Here is a 19,726-nt window from a genome sequence, read left to right as displayed (position 1 = left end):
CAGAATGTTCCCTAATGGCCCTCAAATTACATCAGAATGAATTATTACCAAAAAAAAATTGAACTAGCATTTCTTCCCCCAGTTTTGTCCTCCACCCGTTTATTCTAAGCACTGCAACCAGATTAATTTCTCTATAAAGACATTCTCATTATGCTACCCACTGATTTTAAAAGCCTCAATTGTCTCTCATTGTCCGTGGGATAAATTTAAGCATTTAAGATCCACAGTCTGGCTCCAAACAAATCTTCAGCTTCGTCCATCACTACAGAGTGTCCTAGCATTAAGAGAATAGAATAAGGTGGGGACAGGAAATATCCTGAACATCACCCCGACTTCCCCAAAACATTTTCTCCTTGTTTTCTTCAATAACAGAAGAATGATATTACTTAGCAGGGGTGGACTCCTCCATGAGATAGTATTCATAATTTTTCTTTGCCTTTAGTTTCTATCATGATGAAAAGTGGGAAGGTTTATACTGCCATGGAGAAATAGCACTGTGTCTTAGGCTTCACAGTGTACCTAGCTGATTTCATGTGCTATGAAGTTTCAAATTCTATTGCTTTTTAAACTAATGTTTTCTGAGATTTTGTGACATTAGGTTGTGGCATTGCAAGGGAAATATAATCCGTGGTACCAAGGTTGTTTAATGTTTCCCAAACCCACTACTGCATAAAGTCTTCTTTCAGCAAAACCTGGATATACCCACCATGTACATTCTGACTTCCTTCCAAGCCTCTTTATTCCCTCCCCTAAAATGTCTCTTATCCTCCTCTCTGCTTCTCCAAGAACTACTGGCACATGTCACGTGCTCAATAATTAGTAGGCATTACCATTATTATTACCTGCCACTCAAAACTCATGTCAAGCACTATTCTCTAGAAACGGTACTGTTGACCAGTCAGTTTGTTATATACCACCTTATAGCATGTGTCTCTCAATACAGGTCAGGCTTCCCTGATTAGATTCTAAGTACCTTTCGGGAGCTACCACATCTGATCCCTCTTTGCAGCCCACATCTGCACACCACCCCACATTGCACACCACCCCAGGAACTGACAGAAAATGGAAGCTCAATAAATAATTTATAGCTAAAGGCAAAGCTTCCCTCTATCTACAAAAAGCAGCTCTAAGGAGGCAGACCTCTCAACCTGACAGAAGAGGGGTAACTTCACTGTACTTCTCTTATCTGCTCATAGACACCCTAAACTGTTACAAAAAGGAAAGTGTGAATAATTGACCTTCTACCTGAAGAGAGTTGACGAATGCAGCAAAAGTCTAATCAAGTCAATCTTACCCTATCCTTTCCATGGGCTCTTCTTTCCAAAGAATCCCTTTGCTGTGCCATTGGGCAGTTCTCTGTAGTTCCCATGCAGATTCAACCTTAATCTCCTTGGTGTTCATCTTGTCATGTTGCCGTATATTAGGTAGGACACGGAATAGGTTGCTGGCACAAATAAACCCCACAATTTACTGGCTCAAACAAGACACTTGTTTCTCACGTGCATAACAGTCCAGAGGTAGGTGGGTGGTCCAGGGCAAGTAAGTGACTCTGCTCCAGAAGGATGTCCAGAGACCCAGAGTCCTTTCTTTTTATTTATTTATTTATTTTTGGCTGTGCCGTCCCATAAGCAATTGCCCTTATCCACGTGGTCAAGGCTGGCTGATCACACCCCCATTCTAGGTCACAGGAAGTAGGAGAAAATGACGTGGAGGATGACCAGTTTCCTTTGCACCATCTCTGCTACCCCAGGTAAAGTTGTCTTCTTAACTAGGACCTTAGTACCCCAGTCTGTCAGCCATGGTTAGGTATGGGCATCAGGAAAGTAACCTGTGCTTTTGGAGTAGGGGCTCCAAGCCCAGTATCATACAACTACTACCACCCAAAAACCTGAAGCCCTTGTTTGTCAACACCTACAAATGTATCCCATGATTAGCATCACGATCGCAGCTTGTGGGGTATATGCTGCCTAAAAATGAGTTAATATATAAATATCCTGTAATGGAAGGTGTCACGGGCTGCCACGCTCCCTTTCTCCAGTCTCCTGGCCCTGACCTAATTGGTATTATCTACTCCCCAGCACCCACGGGCTCAGGCCTAATACTCCAAGCCTGTTGTTCTTCAACCAGAGCACTTTTGCCTCCCCCTACAGGGACATGTGACAATGTCTGGAGACATGTGTGGCTGTCATAACAGGAGAGGGGAGGTACTACTGGCCGGGGTTGCTGCTACACATCCTACCATATACAGGAGAGACCCCTATGACAGAGACGGATCAAACACAAAATGTAATGGCATCAATACCGAGAAACCTTGCTCTAGGACAATTCTGATTCTTCCCTCAAATCTTACAGGGACGCAGGCCCATCCTCCCAGCACCGTAGATTCTTGTAGTCAGCAGTGTGCTTTTTATCCACACTACAGCCTGCTTTTCTCACCATACGTTGCTTCAGACCTTTAGTCTAGATTCTTATAAAAGCTAATAATCTCAGTAGTCTATAACAACTAACATTGTTTAAGTTGGTCTTTTTTAGGGAAATAAAAATTTCATTAAAATCTTTTAAGGAATGTTAAAATTTGTCCTCAATGCTAACAAAGAAGGAATAATAGACAGTTAGGTTGAGGAGTAGAGCACAGGTCTGGGGACCAGGTTCTTGATCTTGTTCTGCTGCTAACCAGCTATGTGGTCATGAGCAAATCACAGTCCTTCTGAGTTTCAGTTTTCCCTTTTGGTAAGATGAAGAGTTAGACTCATTTAAGACATCAAATTATTCTTGCAGTGTCAAGTCCCCAGTTGCAATAATTACCCTTCACTTCTCTTTCTTTTCTATTTATACACACACATCCTCTTTTCTACAAAAGAGGTTAATTTCCTCAGCTAAGTTTACATTCCCTGGAATTAAACCAGCAGCAGCTTGGCCAAGCTAACAGGCAAATCTATCCATATCCTCATCTAATTCTTTTTTCTAATTTCAAATTTACCATTCCTCAACTTAATCGTGTGAGCTTGGCCAGGTCTTAATTTCTCTGGGCTTTAGCTTCTACTTGGCAAAGTGAGAGAGTTAATTTCCAAATCCCCTTCTAGTTCTAATACACTTTCCCTACCCAGAACTTCTTGTGGGCTTAACCTTGCACCCTCTTAAGCATGTGTGATGATTAGTCTCATGAAAATATAGTAACACTCACAAGTGAAGATATCAGCATTCTATAAAATGGTAATAGGAAAAAAATGCTTACTTTTCATAACTTTAAGAATAACGACTGACCATAAAACAGGCAAAAAGAGGTGGTTATTTTGTGACTTTATCTTTGCAGTCTTTGTTTTCCTTTTTTACTGTATTTTACAGCCCACAGTAAAGAAACAGCAAAAAATCAAATTTAAATAGAGACATATCATAGCGATGCTTCTCTTCAATTTCCTAAGTAACTGACCAAACCTGTTTTCCCGTATCATAAAAAAGACACACATATAATTTTATGTTTGTCCTCAAGCTACACAACAACAGTTGTTTCAAATCTGGTAAGCAGATCTTTCGGCATGCCAGTAATTCACCTTTAATTTAAGGATACATCACCAGGGGCTTCAGGTGATGCTCGGAATAATGATAAAGTAAAGGTTAAATTGGCTAAAATTAAGGCTAATGATGAAAGAAACGTCACAATATTTGTGACTTCTGGGAGGTTTCTGGGCACAGCTGGTGATGGGCAGGTGAGTTCTGTGCTCCAAGGTGGGTAAACATCTAGGATATTAGAAACAGACAGCAGTGCTCAGCAGCTTGTCTTCCGGCTTGTCTTGGTCCCACTTACAGTAGAAGCAAGTTATTTTTGGCTGTGCCAAAATTAACTACTAAATAAATTTAGTAGTTACCACTAAATTCTGGGCCTTGACTTCCCAAGGACACTGTCAAGCTGCTTATAAGTGGGTCATAATCAGTGGATGGGAACAAGTTCTGAGACATTCCCCTAAGGAACAGACAAAACTTTCTTCCACATTCCACCGATTCCATTAAATTCACCTTGTAAAGCAATCCAGGGTATCACTTTAACAGTCTGCTTAGGTGACTGGTTAGTTGAACAGTCAGAACTTGTTGGATACAACAGAGAAGTTCTGTTTTTCCCCCAGTCCTGGCCCCCTATGTGCTGATGAAGCTCTCTTTCGTAGCATCTCAAGCCAGATTCATAACTTTCTGACCACTTTCATTTATTTACCAAAAAACTCAGTCCTGTTTAAAATTCCAGTCTCTTCCCACCCATCCCCCTTTTGCACCCTGTAGCTCAGGGAATTGCAGGAAGGAAAGGGATGAGGTCTGTACTGTGACCCTGCCTTCCTCTCTGGGACTAGATACTGGGGGGAGGAAGGCACATAAAGGAAGAAAATAATTGTTGCTTAATGGCTGAGTGATTGTAGTCCTGTGCCAGACATCAGTACTTCTCCAGCTAACCCTATCTGACCAAACATGCTCTCTGTACGGCAGGCATCCAAGGACTGCCTCTCTCTTTGGGTACATGAGTGAGCTCTGGGGAGGTGTAGGGGTTCTGCATTACACAGTTCCCTGATACACAGATAAACAGTTATCACCACCAACTACCACCTTCCCCAACCTTCCCCCCATAAACACACACACACACACACACACACACACACACACACACACACACACACACACACACACACACACACACACACACACACACACACACACCCCACACACACACACTGACCCTGGGAATCACCAAACTTCTCTCTGCTGGGTGCACTTGCCCTGCAGGCAGCCCTCATAGATGGACCACTTGAGCCACTGGAAACCTAACATTGCCAAATAGTGGAAGGCAGCCTCCTCCTCTGCTGACCCTCTTTCTTTCCACCAAGGTAGCAATCTCATAGCATTTTCCCTGCAGGCACAGGGGCATATTAGGGAGTCTGCACCTAAGGAAAAAAAATCACTACAAGGAAATGAAGTGCAGGGTGTCCCTGTCTTGCAGGTATTCCCAATCTTTGTTTTTCCCTTTTCTCCCCTTAAAGAAGTGAAGAGAAAGCCTTAACGTTCTCTACTAGCTGACGACTCACACTCTGACAATGTTCTCAATCTTTCCTTTCCTCCTTTACTTCCTTTCTCTTCATGCCCTCTTTTCTCTGTTCTTCCTTCTCTCCTTTTTATTTGGCTGGTGTGGAAATGGTGATTAAAATTACAATGTCTGCTGCCTCCCAGGATACCCAAGAAGGAACATGTAGTTCCACCTGTTTGTGATTATCTTCAGAATGTAAGGTACTTTGTGCCTCTTTTGCTGCAGTTTCAGAATCTATTCTCCAACTTGGAGACAAAGGGAAAGTCTCACTTGCATGAGTTTCATTCTCACATCACCAAGCCATTTGGCACATCACAGACTCCATGACTGAGTATTACATCTGTCTACATATAAAGATGACAGTCTTAAGGGCTATACCTGGGTCAAGATCCAGCTCTGCCTCTTAACATGTCGTGTGGTCTTAAGGCAGATTGCTAATTAAGGTTCAAGTTCCTCCTCTCTTGAATTAAGGACAATACGAACCTTGTGGCGCCTTGAGCTGACTTGTAAAAGTGCTCAAAAGATGCACTACTTACTATTTTCACCAGATTCACTGGGTAAGTAAGGTTTGGTGTCTGACATCAAGGAGTTCACAATCTAATATAGAGTCCAACACATAAAGACATAATTACAGTGAAATGTGGCAAGTGTAAAGAAAGATACATTCAAAGTGCTTATGGGGACAGACTGAACTAGGGTAGCTGTGAAACAAGATGTATAGGAATATCTCTCTTTTAATTGCCTCCTATTCTTTCTGTTGGCGAGAGGGATTCCTGCCCTACGGTATTGGGGGTAGCTGAACATGTGACACCTGACAGTGGACAGAAGACATCAGCAGCAGTTTATCAGTCACATAGGGGAGGACACCATATCCCATGCAAGACCACATGAGGGCTGTACTCAGGACAGAGTGAAGCATCAGGGGCTGTGGGAGACAGGCTTTGTAGTATTAAGAGGGAGAGATGGGTTTCCGCAGAGTGGGGTGGATATGACTGGAGTGTTTGAACAACTCCACAGGCGGGCAGGGAACCAAAACCCATTACTCAGGGAAATGCAGGGCCTGTGCCTGGTACCCATGATGAGGAGGGCTATTTGTCTAGGGGATCTTATTCACAGGAGCAGGTCAAAGCCCCCCCATGATTTCATGAGATGTCAAGGCAGCACATAATACTGAGCCTTAATTTTAGGTTTTACATGACAGCCTCCTGCAGCAAACATCCTCTGAACTCAGTCTGAGAGACTAACCATAAGGTATATGAGTGACTGGCATGGGGCCATAACATTCCAGTTGAAGTAGATAGCACTACCAAATGCAAATTTCTTCCATGGACAGTGTTTGCAAGGTCTGTACACATTTAATGTTGCTGAAGCATACATGGTGCAGCAGAAGGTGGTAGGAAAGGAAGCTCAAGGGACAGACAGAGGGTGATCATAAAGAGCCTTGGGGCCAGGGGAAGAGCTTAGATAATATTCTGATATTCTGATGCTAGAAGGTATTCTTCTAAAACGACTAAGGGTCCAAAAATTTGGGGAAAGGATTATTTAAAACAAATTATACTGATGTCTTTACCTCACGATATTTTGATATGCTACTGCAGTGCATCTGTAAACCTCTAAGATGATGTGCATTACCACACAATCTTCTTGAACCCAGGGACATTAGTCTTTTAGGAATATTTTTTCCAGGACACCAGTTACCTGTTCCAGGGAACAAAGTTTTTAAATTACTGTTATAGGTAATGAGGGATCATTAAAAGACTCAAGCTCGGAGTGACATTGTCATATTTGTATTTTAAATTAAACATGCTGGTAGACATGCAGAAGATGAATCTGAAAAGATTAAAATGTGACTATTTAGTGAACCCAGCTAGAAGACTGTGGAAGCAATCCAAGAAAGCAACCATGAAGAGAAGTAAGATAATAGAGACAGGAAAAGGGCAAATTTGAAAGAAGTTTTTATGTATCAGATGAGGTAAATGTATCAATGGGAAAGCTAGGTCATGCTGCAGTCAGAAACACACACCAAAATCTCAATGACTTAATACAGCAAAGGTTTCTACCCTGTTTACACTAAGTGTCTACCATAAATTGATGTGGAGGAGGGATTCTGCTCCACAGAATTACTCAGGGACACAACGGATGGAGAGTCTATAATCTTGTAGCAACACCATCTCAGAGAGAGTGTTTCTTGGGTCGTTACAGAAAAGGAAAGAACATTCAGACTTTGTCTTTGGCCTGAAGTAATACCTGTCATTTTTTTGAGGTTGTTACAGCCCCCTGACTAGAATTAGTCACATGGCCCTGACTAATTGCAGTGGGTCTGGGAAATGTGATTTTCCATGTTTCCGGGAATAGGAGGAAAACCAAATATTGGTAGTATCATTCACAGTAAGTGAGGGAAAAGAACGAATCAAGGATGGCTCCCACGAGTGACTAGGTGAATGATAGTGCCATGAACTGGGAGTGTGAGTGTACCACAAGAGGGGCAAAATGTTTGGGAGATGAGATGATGAACATTTTGAGTTTTATGTGAGGAATTTTCATCTGAGGATGACAGGCAGATTGTTGGAAATTTGAAGTCTAAATCTCAAAGGAGAATTATATCCTGGAAATAAGATTGGAATCATCATCAATAGTTAAAACCAAGAGTGGAAATATTATCCAAGAACTGTAGGATGCTCCCTAAGGAACATCATAGTTTTTGATTTGAGAGAAAACCCCAAGAAGAGGAAGGGAAACTGTGTCAGAGACAGGCGAGAAGAGAACCCAGAAATGTCATTTCAAAAAAGTGACAGAAGGTGAGGTTCTGAGAGAAAGTAATCGGCAACAACAAATACACCTAAGAGATCAGGTAAGATAGAGGGTAAAAAGGGCCTGGTTGGTTTGGAAGTTAAGAAGCCATTGATTCCACATGTAAGTGAGATCAAGTGATACTTGTTTTTCTGTGTCATTATTTTCATTTAACATAATGTCCTGCAGGTTCATCTGTGTGGTCACAAATGGCAGGATTTCCTTCTTTTATAGGCTGAACAATATTTGTGTGTGTGTGTATACATATGTGTGTGTAGGTAGATAGATATAGATAGATAGATAGATATGCAGTGAACATGGGAGTGCAGATATCTCTTTGAGATACTGACTTCGTTTGCTTTGGATAATACCTGAAAGTGAAATTGCTGGATCATAAGGTATTTTCTTTTTTTAATTTTTTGAAGAAACTCCATAATATTTTCCATAAAATCTGTACCAATTTACATTCCCACAAACAGTGCACAAGAGTTCTTTTTTTTTTCCACATCCTCACCAAAACTTATCTTTTATCTTTTTGATAACAGCCATTCTAACAGGTATGAGGCGATATGTCCGTGTGGTTTTGATTTGCGAATCCCTGATGATTAATGATGTTGAACACCTTTTCGTGTACCTATTAGCCATTTCCATGTCTTCTTTGAGAAAATGTGTATTTAGGTCTGTTGCCCATTTTTTAATTGGGTTGTTTGGCTTTTTGCTATTGAGTTGTATGAATTCCTTGTATATCTTGGATATTAACCCCTTATCCAGATATATGGTTTGCAAATATTTTCTCCCATCCCGTAGGTTGCCTTTTCATTCTTTTGTTTTCTTTGCTGTGCATTTGAAATATTTCCTAGTCTTGCCAGTTTAAAATCATACCAGGAATATATTTTTCTTCTTTGTTGAATTGCCAAAAGACAAAATAGAAGATATTGCAGAAAGAAGTTCATGAAAGGAGGAGGGAGACACCAGCTAGGCTGACGTGATTTGAGCAGTGAGAGGGCAGTAGGAAATGAAAGAGGCAAAGAAAGTGAAATTTTATTTCCAATCTTCTTCCTCAAACCCCATGAATCATTCATTTATTCAACTAATATTTAGTAAAGTCTTATTAGAGTATGAACAAGACACATGAGCTTTCCACACACTTGAGATGCTCAAGTGGATGAGTGTTACACTTCCCTCCTCTCTGTTTCTGTAACATTTTGTACATTCGTTCATTTTAGCACTTTTAACATCATATCATATTTATTTCTCCTAGCTCTTTTAAAATGATGAACTCATTTGGGATAAAGGCAGGGTAAAAATTTTATTGATCTCTTTACACCAAAAGCTCATCACAATGCCTGGGTGTAGTAGGCACGCAATAAAAACTTTAATTAAATTATTCATTCCTCACAGCTCTGTGAGATAGTTACGATTAGCCTCATTTCACAGAGAAAGTAGCTGAGATTCAGCGTGGCTACACCTCGGCAAAGGTCAGAGGCGGTAAGTGGTGGAGCTGAGACCAGAATCCAGGTTTTGGATTCCATGTCTGTTTCTCTCCATCACACCAGAACTGCTTTGACATCTTTTCCTTCTGGGGTGATGGATTCAAAATGACTTATGCATAACTTTTCAAATACTTCATTCTATTCAAGATTACAGATTAGCAGTACAATCTGAGATATGAATAGGGTAATAGGTCAAAACCAGTCCAGAGACTCCCACAATTTTAACTAAGCTGAGCCAGTGCATACTACACTATATTAAGATTAAGCACATGAAATTCCTGTTCTGGGTCCAAAAAAGGTCAAATATCATCACTTTCATAAGGTTCAACCTAGTAGGGTATAATTCTTTCTACAGTATGAAACAGAAAGTATGAACAAATCGTATAAATTAACAAGTATGAAATTAGGCAGTGTGGTGAGGAAGAAAGATTTTAGAAATGCTGCCCTAACAAGGTTTGTGACCGTGTTCCTTAAATCGTCTAAACCTCAGTGTCCTAATGATATAATGGAGCTCATAATTTCTTCTTAAACGGCTCTTGTAAGGATTGAGTGTAGTGGTCATGTATGTAAAATGTCTAGCTCTAGACCTGTCCCATAAAAGGCACTAAATCAATGGCAGCAATAATATGATCACAAGAGGACATGGATTCTTTTGATATAGGGTGTTTATTTAATCAGTAGTATTCATTTCCAGGTTTTATTCTGAAGAAGAATTTCTAACTTGCCCTACAGATTCTTAATATAATAACGTCTCTGAAATTTCTTGTGATAATGTGTATTGCTTGCCTCAGAATTAAAAGGTCTGCTGCATGGAACATCTAACCAGGTATCAACAAACAGTTGCCTGCTAATACTTTTTTTAGTAAAAGGTCATCTTCAACAGGGAAGAGATAGCCAAGCAGTGGGGTTTTACGGATTAATATTTATATGGAATTTCTCAAAGAATTCTCAGGAGCCTTGCCTGCTCTAAGCTCTAGAAGAGTAACCTAGCCAAAATCTTCCTTTTGAATGAAAATTAATAACCAGAGTGGCTGCTTCAAAGCAATCTAGATCAGTGGGCACCATGATTTTCAGTTTCATGGTCCTTTGGTCAGCAGCATATGGATTAAACCAAAATACAGCTGAAAAATCTGAAAATGTAGCATAAAAAGACTACGATAAAGGATTCTTCTAGTACAATTTTATTTTAAAGTCCATGTTTTAGTAACATGAACTTCTGGAAATTGAGCACTCATCTAATGGAGATTCTTTGGGGAGAAAATGTAACCCAATCTACTCTTTTTTAAAATTTGTATTGGGATATAGTTGATTCACAATGTTGTGTTAGTTTCAGGTGTACAGCAAAGTGATTCTGTTATACATATACATAAAGTCACTCTTTTTTAGATTCTTTTCCCATATAGGCCATTACAGAGTATGGAGTAGAGTTCCCTGTGCTATACAGTAGGTCCTTATTATATGTCAACCCCAATCTTCTAATTTATCCCTCCCCCCCTTACCCCCTGGTAACCATAAGTTTATTTTCTACATCTGTCACTCTATTTCTGTTTTGTAGATAAGTTCATTTGTACCTTTTTTTAGATTCCACATATAAGCAATATCATATGATATTTGTCTCTCTCTGTCTGACTTACTTCACTCAGTATGACAATTTTTAGGTCCATCCATGTTTCTGCAAATGGCATTATTTTGTTCTTTTTATGGCTGAGTAATATTCCATTGTATATATGTACCACATCTTCTTTATCCATTCCTCTGCTGATGGACATTTAGGTTGCTTCCATGTCCTGGCTATTGTAAATAGCGCTGCTATTACAACATTGGGGTGCATGTGTCTTTTTGAATTATGGTTTCCTCAGGGTATATGCCCAGTAGTGGGATTGCTGGGTCGTATGGTAGTTCTATTTGTACTTTTTAAGGAACCTCCATACTGTTCTCCATAGTGGCTATACCAGTTTAGAAAAGGGAACAGTCCTACCCTGTTGGTGGGAATGTAAACTGGTATAATCCAATCTACTCTTAAAGCCCCAGCTGTGTTGTTTTATAAGAATCTAACTGTACATCTTTTTGCTCAAGTTCTAATATGGCCTTTAGATATTGTATAGAGAGTGGGAGTGAGACACTAGACTTCGTAATCTCTATACTTGTTTTCCTGTAGCTACAGCTAAAATAGGTAAAATTTTCAGTCTACAAACCAAAGTGTGTCCATTTAATTTTAAAGTGTGTGGCTCAATCTAGTAATTTCCACATACTCTCTCAAATTCAGCACTTCCTCAGACACTTCCAGTGTAGCTGCAGTGACACCAGGACTGTTTCTTTCTTCCTGCTCTTCCCCCCAACATTGACGGTGAGGTCAGAGGGCACCAGAGCAAATGCCAGGGGAGCAGAGGGGATGTGCCTTGATCTATTTGTACTGTCTCCCTTTTGTGCCACTCCTCCCCCTGGGGATGAGTCTAAGCTCTGGAGATGCTTATGGATACATCACCTCACGGGGTCAGAGAGGGGTTGTTCTACTTTCATGCGCAATCTGTTGGTTCCTGGGCCAGCCTCTGACTTCAGAGATAACTGGTCCTGTCTGGCTCACAGCACAGGTGAAATCAGGTCTCACTCCAATGGCAACTGGACATTCTGTGGGTGCTGACCCAGGTCCCACCAAGCTCTTATAGCGCTAGCAATGTGCCCAAGACTTAACTGAATCTTAGAACCCTGGTGGGAACAGTCCATGCTGTATCCTTCCAATGAAGTAACCCTGAGATGTCTTACTGGACCACAGGTTCTCTGCCAGTGCACATCTGCCAGCAACCCTCTGAAATCCTCCCTCACTATTAAGAACCCACAAGAAACAACAGATAGAGTTGTCTCTAGCATTCTGCAGCTTTAACAGAGCATACTGTTCTCCTAAATAGTGGAATGAAGAACCTTCTTCCTACAATGCTTGATTGCCTTCAGCATAAGGTGCAGGCTCCACTCCTATCCAGAAATTTAAAGAGGCTGTCTAGCATCATACCCCAACCCTAGAACCCAGCTTGAAGGGGCAGAGGCAGACAGGGCTTCCCCAATTCACATCTGACTCTCCTTTCCTCTCTTCTTCTCTTTCCCCCTCTTCTTTTCCTTGAAGTGTCTTTAGTGTGTGTAGTTGGGGGAGTTCAGGGTGAAAAGAATTCTTCAGAAAGTTCGCATATGTAGACATCCTTCTGACTTTCAGGCTAGTTTATTTTAAACCAAAGAGCCAAGAATTTGCCATGCTTGTTAGTCAGGTTCCCCAAGGGTCTCTTTTCCCTCTACCCAATCCCCAGTAGTGTGTAACCACGATCGTACTGTCTTGGCCAGGGGTGGGCATGAAGTCCTTGGATTAAAAGTAAAGAAATTCTATTTGCTATTTGAGGACAGAACAATTCTATATCTTTCTTTCCCAAAAGATCTATCTGCTTAGAATGAGATCTGGGTAACACTGAGAACCACTTGTCCCATCGCCAATACAAATAATCTTAATATGACCCATTCAACCAACCACAGTACCATCTAGCTAAGGACCAGAGTTTCTCAACATCAGCATTATTGGCAGGTTCGGCTGGATAATTCATGTGGAGCACTGGACTGGTTATTGTAGGACATTTAGCATCATCCCTGGCCTCTATTCACTAGATCTAGTAGCATCCATCCCCCAAGTTGTGATAACCAAAAATGCCTTCAGATGTTGCCAAATGGCCCCTGGTCAGGGGGAATCACCCTCAGCTGAGGACAATGTTATAGACTCATCCTGAAGTAACAGGTGATGCTTGTGTAATGCTTCTAAGTATTGTGATGATGATTGCTTCCAACAGCAGTCCCCAACCTTTTCAGCACCCGGGACCAGTTTCATGGAAGACAATTTTTCCACGGATGGGGGTGGGGGGATGGAGGGGGATGGCTCAGGCGGTAATGCCAGCCATGGGGAGCGGCAGATGAAGCTGTGCTCGCTTGCCAGCTGCTCCCCTCCTGCTGTGCGGCCCGGTTCCTACCAGGCCACGGACTGGTGGCAGTCCTTGGCCCCAGGGTTGGGAACCCCTGTTCTAAGAAGCACTCTGTAGCTGTTAACTTTGCAAAAGCAACCTTTTTTTAAAATCTTCCCTGTGAGTCAGGTACTGCAGATTATTGGCCCCATTTCCACAGATAGAAACTTGGAAGCATTCGCTTTCCCAATCATATCATGGAAATCTGTACTTTTATTTCCCCCTTCTGAAAAGTGAAAATGATACTCACTGTTTCTCTTCCCTGGCCTGAGATCAGGCAATGCCCTTTCCTAACTGCTGCTCCCAAACTTCTACACCAGGCAGCTTCAAAGATAAATTTATAGGGCTTCCCTGGTGGTGCAGTGGTTGAGAGTCCGCCTGCCAATGCAGGGGAAGATCCCGCGTGCCGCGGAGCGGCTGGGCCCATGAGCCATGGCCGCTGGGCCTGCACGTCCGGAGCCTGTGCTCCGCGGCGGGAGAGGCCACAGCAGTGAGAGGCCCGCATACCACAAAAAAAAAAAAAAAAAAAAAAAAAGATAAATTTATATTTGCCTGTCTTCCTATTTCATGGGCATCAGAAATAAAGTCCTCAACATAAATAAAGTGGCAGCAAGCCACATGTTTCATCAATGTCACTGCCAAGTTACACGGAGTGAAAAATCAATTCCAGCAAAACCAATAATAATTGGATAGGTTTTTTTTTCCCTCATGCCCAGACACAATGCAATTTTTTAAAACACAGATATTAATGTGCCCCAAAAGCCTACCACAGTAACCTCTGTGACACCAATCTAGCACTTGGGAATGAGTGCAGATAAGCTGTACATACAAACAACTGAACTGTCAGCTCTTCAACATTCTATTCACATGATTTCAAAAGCCAAGAAATTATACAAGAACATATAATGGTTTGTGAGCCGCAAAAGCACATGGCCTCCTAGTTGCTAAGGCTATCCAACCTGATCCTAAAGGGAATCCAAAAGAACATGTAATATCTGAAGATGGCTGAGAATTGCCAGAGAAAAGCTATCTTGTTGGAAAATAAAATCCGCCTTTTTTAGATACTGTAGCTTGTATTATTATCGTAGGTTGTGTGCAACACATTTGTGAAAACCCAGGGCAGGGACTACATACTTTGCATCCACACATGGGGAAGGCATCAGCTTTAGAAACTGAATAGAGTGGGTCTCAATTAATGGCATCTGAATGTGATTGATAAGGTATATGAGTCTAAAATACATAGATGATAGCTAAAAGAAATCAGGAACGAGGCAACTTAGTTAATAAAATAAAAATTGAAAATAAACTCTGACCTGAAAGAAGGCTAATTTTTAATTTAATGCATTTCATTGCTACCAGCTGCATAATAATAAAATAAGGATGGGAAGAATAGGTCCATTTGCTGCACATAGATATTCGTTAATTCATATGCATAGCTAAACTAGCATAGACTGTCCTTTTGAAGATGTTAGTGAAAAGATTACAACTTAAGCATTAAATATACCAAAACAGGTCATTTGTTTTAATCATTTTAGTAACAATTAGAGTTGCATGTATTTAAATATAAACATATTTCTAGCTAAAAATAGGAATTTGTGACTAGGTATATTAATCAGAATTGTACTAGTGTTATTTAACATAAATGAATTTTAAAATAGAACCTTGTGAGAATCAGTGATCCAAAGCTAAAATAGGAAAAATGTAAAACTCCTGCAACTGAAAGGAATAAAATTTTCAGACAGTATCCTTGTCTCTCCCTATGAATCTGGAAGGTCTTGAGTGCCCTCTACAGGTCATTCAAATAATCTTCACAGATTTGAAGTTCATACAGTATTTAGGCGTTTTCTAGAACATAAAAATAATTTACTGGGGTTTTATTTTTAAAAGCATTACAAGTTCACCACATAAAATTTTTAAAATAAAGAAAAACCCATGATCCTAACCACTGTTAACTATTTTCATACATATCCTTTGTGATATATACACATACACATACATTTTTCTTATGTTTGTTTTCTCTTAACCTCATACTGTAAATATTTTACCATAACTGGTTTGGTTGAGTTGGGTTTTTTAAGTTTTTAACAAGTTCTCCAAAAATGTATTTTATTGACAAATCACCATTTCTTATCATCAGAATTTATCAGTGAAAAGTGACCCTCTAAAAAAAAGAAAAGAAGAATTAAAACAAAGCAAAATTCGGTAACCACTCAGGGGTGGATTCACAAGCAAGCAGAATGCACATAACTCTTCACAATAAAAATACCATGAATATATTCTGAATAATTTTCCATATTTATGATGCAATGTGGTCATAAAAATTAAATTAGGTAAGTGGGGTTATCATCTAAGCTGTTAATCTAGAGTTTCAGACCAACAATAACATTGCCAGAACAGAAAGGTTCACATAACATTGCATTTGAATTAGCTGGATAATCACCTTCGTTTGTACTTTACTTGTTCCTGGTCTTATTTTTCCTTGAAGGTCACTCACACTTTAGAAGATAAAGGCACAAGTGGCATATTAGGTGCTTGTCATAATGAGAGGTGACTCCCTTCTCTAGACTACACCTGATTTTTTTTTTATTCTTCTTAATAAAACAAGGATGCACACCTTCAAGGATGTCTAATAGATCAAGCATTCTTAAACAATATCCAATCTTAAATAAGACTGTTAAACAATCTTAAACCACACCTATATTAACACACTGGTTTAGATTCTCTGCTTATGCAGTTAATTCATTTTTCATATGTTCAAGTCAATATGGTCATTCTAATGCTTGGAGAAAACAGGTATAATGGATTTTCCCCCCAACCAAACAACTGTTTCAAAGTGGAGAGGGGTTTTGATGTTCCTTTTTATCAGAGCAGAAATTATTGGTAGAGATGACATCCAATCCCAGTAACTCCAACACCTCATTTCAGCTGAGTTGAACAGGCAAGGCCTTCTCTGTTCCATACAGTAATATTAAGCAAAAGACTATCTCAATTTTGGGACAGAGATTTCTCACAGAACTTTGTAAGAAGTACATGGTTTTTGTTGTTGACATTCTGTAAAATTTATCTTTTGAGAAAGTTGTGCCAGATTTGGCATAACTTAGGAACAAGCATTAACAGTCACAATTTATTTCCATCTTTCACCCCAATTATTTTTTTTAAGTAGGGAGGGTCCAAAAAATTGGGATGTTCATTAAATGTATAGATAACGTAAAAGGGTTTCAAGACTATAAAAGAAAGTTTGACCATAGATTTCCCAGAAAAATCTACTTTGCAATTAATACAAATTAGAAAGAGAGGGATAAGGATTTTTTCTGAGACACAAAATATTCTCTCCTTTGACTATTAAGACCAAAAAAATGTAGATAGCTAGTAGCTGTTTGTTTTGAGAAACCTTTATTGATAAAAAACATATAACAAACACTTAATAGTAAGATTTTAGGATTTCCAGGTGTGATTATCTTTTACTTCACCACTGATTTTGGGCATACAGCAACCCTGATTCTAATTTTTAACCAATAATTTGCCTAAAACGTATGCACCCACACAAATTAATTCCATATAGCTCAATTAGCACATATTAAAGGAAGCTGGGCATTGTGAAGGGAAGGTGATTATCGTAAGCCTACATATCATCAGTATACCTAATTACTATTGGTATTGACAGAATGGGGTACACCATTCCACGTTCCAGAAGGTAAGAAAGATAAATTCAAAGACACTTAGGCTGATGAGACTTGATTCAGTCTGGGAAATATTCTAGTCCTGGATCCCAAAGAAGAGGGCTCAGTAATCTATGGAAACAGCTCGATTTCTCCAAACACAAGTCAAAATAGACCTCACTTCCTTATTTGATAGGATTGTAAAATCACTGAATCAGGAAAAGGTGATAAATACAGAGATACAGACTCAAAGCTAAAACTATTAGGCAAATATTAAATGAATAAATGATGGGGGGCTTCCCTAGTGGCACAGTGGTTAAGAAACCACCTGCCAATGCAGGGGACACGGGTTCGAGCCCTGGTCTGGGAAGATGCCATGTGCCGCAGAGCAACTAAGCCCGTGCACCACAACAAAGAACAGCCCCCGCTCACCACAAGTAGAGAAAGCCTGCACGCAGCAACGAAGACACAACACAGCCAAAAATATAATTAATTAAAAATAATGAATAAATGATGGTGCCACCCAGCAAAGCACTGATTAGAGACTTTTATTATCAACCTGGAGGAGTATTGCCAAGAGATTGTAGCAGGGCTCTATCTTTGTCTCTGCCATCCCACATTTGTCTCAGTCAAGGGAATAATGATAAAAGGCATGTTTATCAAACCTGAAGAGAACATGAAACCAAGAGGGTGAGCAAATAAAGATCAAAAAAAACCTCAACAGCAAGTCAAATTGAATTAGATAAAATTTAATGGGGACTATAATAGATCCTATGTTTGAGTCCAAGGAAGAAAAAGTAATGTGACTGTCAAAAAGCTAATTTGAACTTGTGCTGCTTTAATAGAAGACCAGTGACTAGAATAAGAAAAGTCTTGCCCTTCACTAGCTAGCTACGCCAAGAATATCATGAGTTGGACAGGCATGGTGGAAAGCATGTAAGAACCTCATCAGCATGGGGCCAGAAACATGGTAGAGGAGGCCAGACAGGGTCAGACAGGCTCAGCCTCGGAGAGGCCACCTGAACAACCCAAGGGGGTAGCTACTGCATGCAGTACAACCTGGAAGACAATTTCATCGTGAGAAATTGGCTACCATCGTGAGGTGGTAGCCCATTTAGAAATCAGGACAAGCCACAACCAGGGTCAGAAGATCTGACGATGACAGCAGAAGTCCCATCAGTCGTAAATTTAAGAGGAGCTGGATATATTCCAAATAAAGAATGCATGGAAAGCGATCTTAAGCAGGGCACTACAGCCCAGTCGGTATCTGGGCTCCAGCAAAGCCATTTTGCCAACAAGCATGATAGGCAAAATGTCTACATACTACGAGTTTATCAAGGGTCTTAAATTATTGGCCCCAAAACGCATAAGGAAAACTACAATATTAAACCTAATATAACATTATGTTAACAAGTCAGCTGCAATCCAGTGCTTTTACAGTGACATGCAAATTAGGTTTAACATGGGATGTGAATGCATTTTAATGTATTTAATATAATGTGGGAAGGTGTCTCCAAAATCAAAAGTACCTGGGATCTAAAAGTCTTTAAATGGGGATGATCTAGCGTAGACAAGGATTCATGGACTACGTGGTATTAAGCAGTCAGATATGAAAGAGCAGCACTCTTGGAAAGTCACTCTGGAAATTTACATATTGGCCAAACCTAGGAGATGCCATGGCCTCCTATGTTTGGCCAGATTAACCCAGGGCAGGATTAATCTTGGGGGTGAGTCTACACAATAGGAACATTTTCCAGGTAACTCAAAAGAAGGGAGAAGAGCCGAGGTAGACATGGCCACCTCTCAGCCTGGGGCTTCCATGCTTCAAAGGGCACATCAGCAAACCGGAAACTACTGAGAGGAGAAAAGCTTCATAGGTTGAGTACATCCTGCGAAAGACCAAAGCCTGAAGAAGGAAACACTGAAAGGGATCGTGAGAGGTGTCCTCAAAAATAGGAAGTACTATCATGTAGAAAAGGTACTGGGTTTATTTTCTGTGAGCACAAGGGGCAGACAAGGATCAGATGGTGAATGCTCTCCAAGAAGGTGAATTTTTTCTTATTATAAGGACGTATTTTCTAATGATTACCCAGAAATGTAATTAACTATTGAGTTGACTAAGAAAATAGCACGAGGGCCTTCCCTGGATGACCACTCAAACGGTGGGTCGTCAGGTAGGAGTCAATTATTAAGTGGTTTGTTGCACAGATTTGTACCTACATTTTCTTTCTTTCTTTTTTTTTTTTTTTGTTTAGTTTTTTTGTAATTGGAGTATAGTTGCTTTACAATGTTGTGTTAGTTTCTGCTGTCGTACCTACAGTTTATTAATACTTGTGAGAATGCTTTAAAAATCTGGCTTCCATGGTTGGTTTACTGCTTCTTAGGCTACCAAGGAGATACAGAGATGGGTGAGAAAGGAATCCCAAGTAGCCTTTAGAATAAAGGCTTGGAGCCACGGGAAGGATTAGACCCAACTGGCTTTCTTATCTGCTTCTGAGATGCACCATTACAAATATCTAATAACCTTGAAACAGGAAGGATCTACACAGCTCCTGGAGCAGAGATATTGATAAATTCCTAATATTTCTGCCCCCACGTGGAAAGAGCAGGAGGAAGTGGAGAGTGGAAGACTACTAAGTTTATTTCAGTAGGCCAGCCGAAATGTTGATCATGAGTGTGATTTCAGTTAGGTGCTAGTAATGACTGATGTAAACTGGAAGGAAAGAT

The 19,726-nt window shown here is 40.2% G+C and overlaps 1 protein-coding gene across 1 annotated transcript in view; it reads left to right on the top strand.

Annotated features, from left to right (window-relative positions):
• The window catches only part of GABRB1 (gamma-aminobutyric acid type A receptor subunit beta1), a gene marked incomplete at its 3' end in the record, with an annotated part of 381,708 nt that overhangs the window by 336,555 nt on the left and 25,427 nt on the right, over positions 1 to 19,726 (top strand). The window lies entirely within an intron of this gene.

The sequence above is a fragment of the Grampus griseus genome, assembly GCF_964374135.1.
Source record: "Grampus griseus genome assembly, chromosome: 4".
NCBI classification, from domain to species: domain Eukaryota; kingdom Metazoa; phylum Chordata; class Mammalia; order Artiodactyla; family Delphinidae; genus Grampus; species Grampus griseus.
This window is presented reverse-complemented; position numbering and strand designations above follow the sequence as displayed.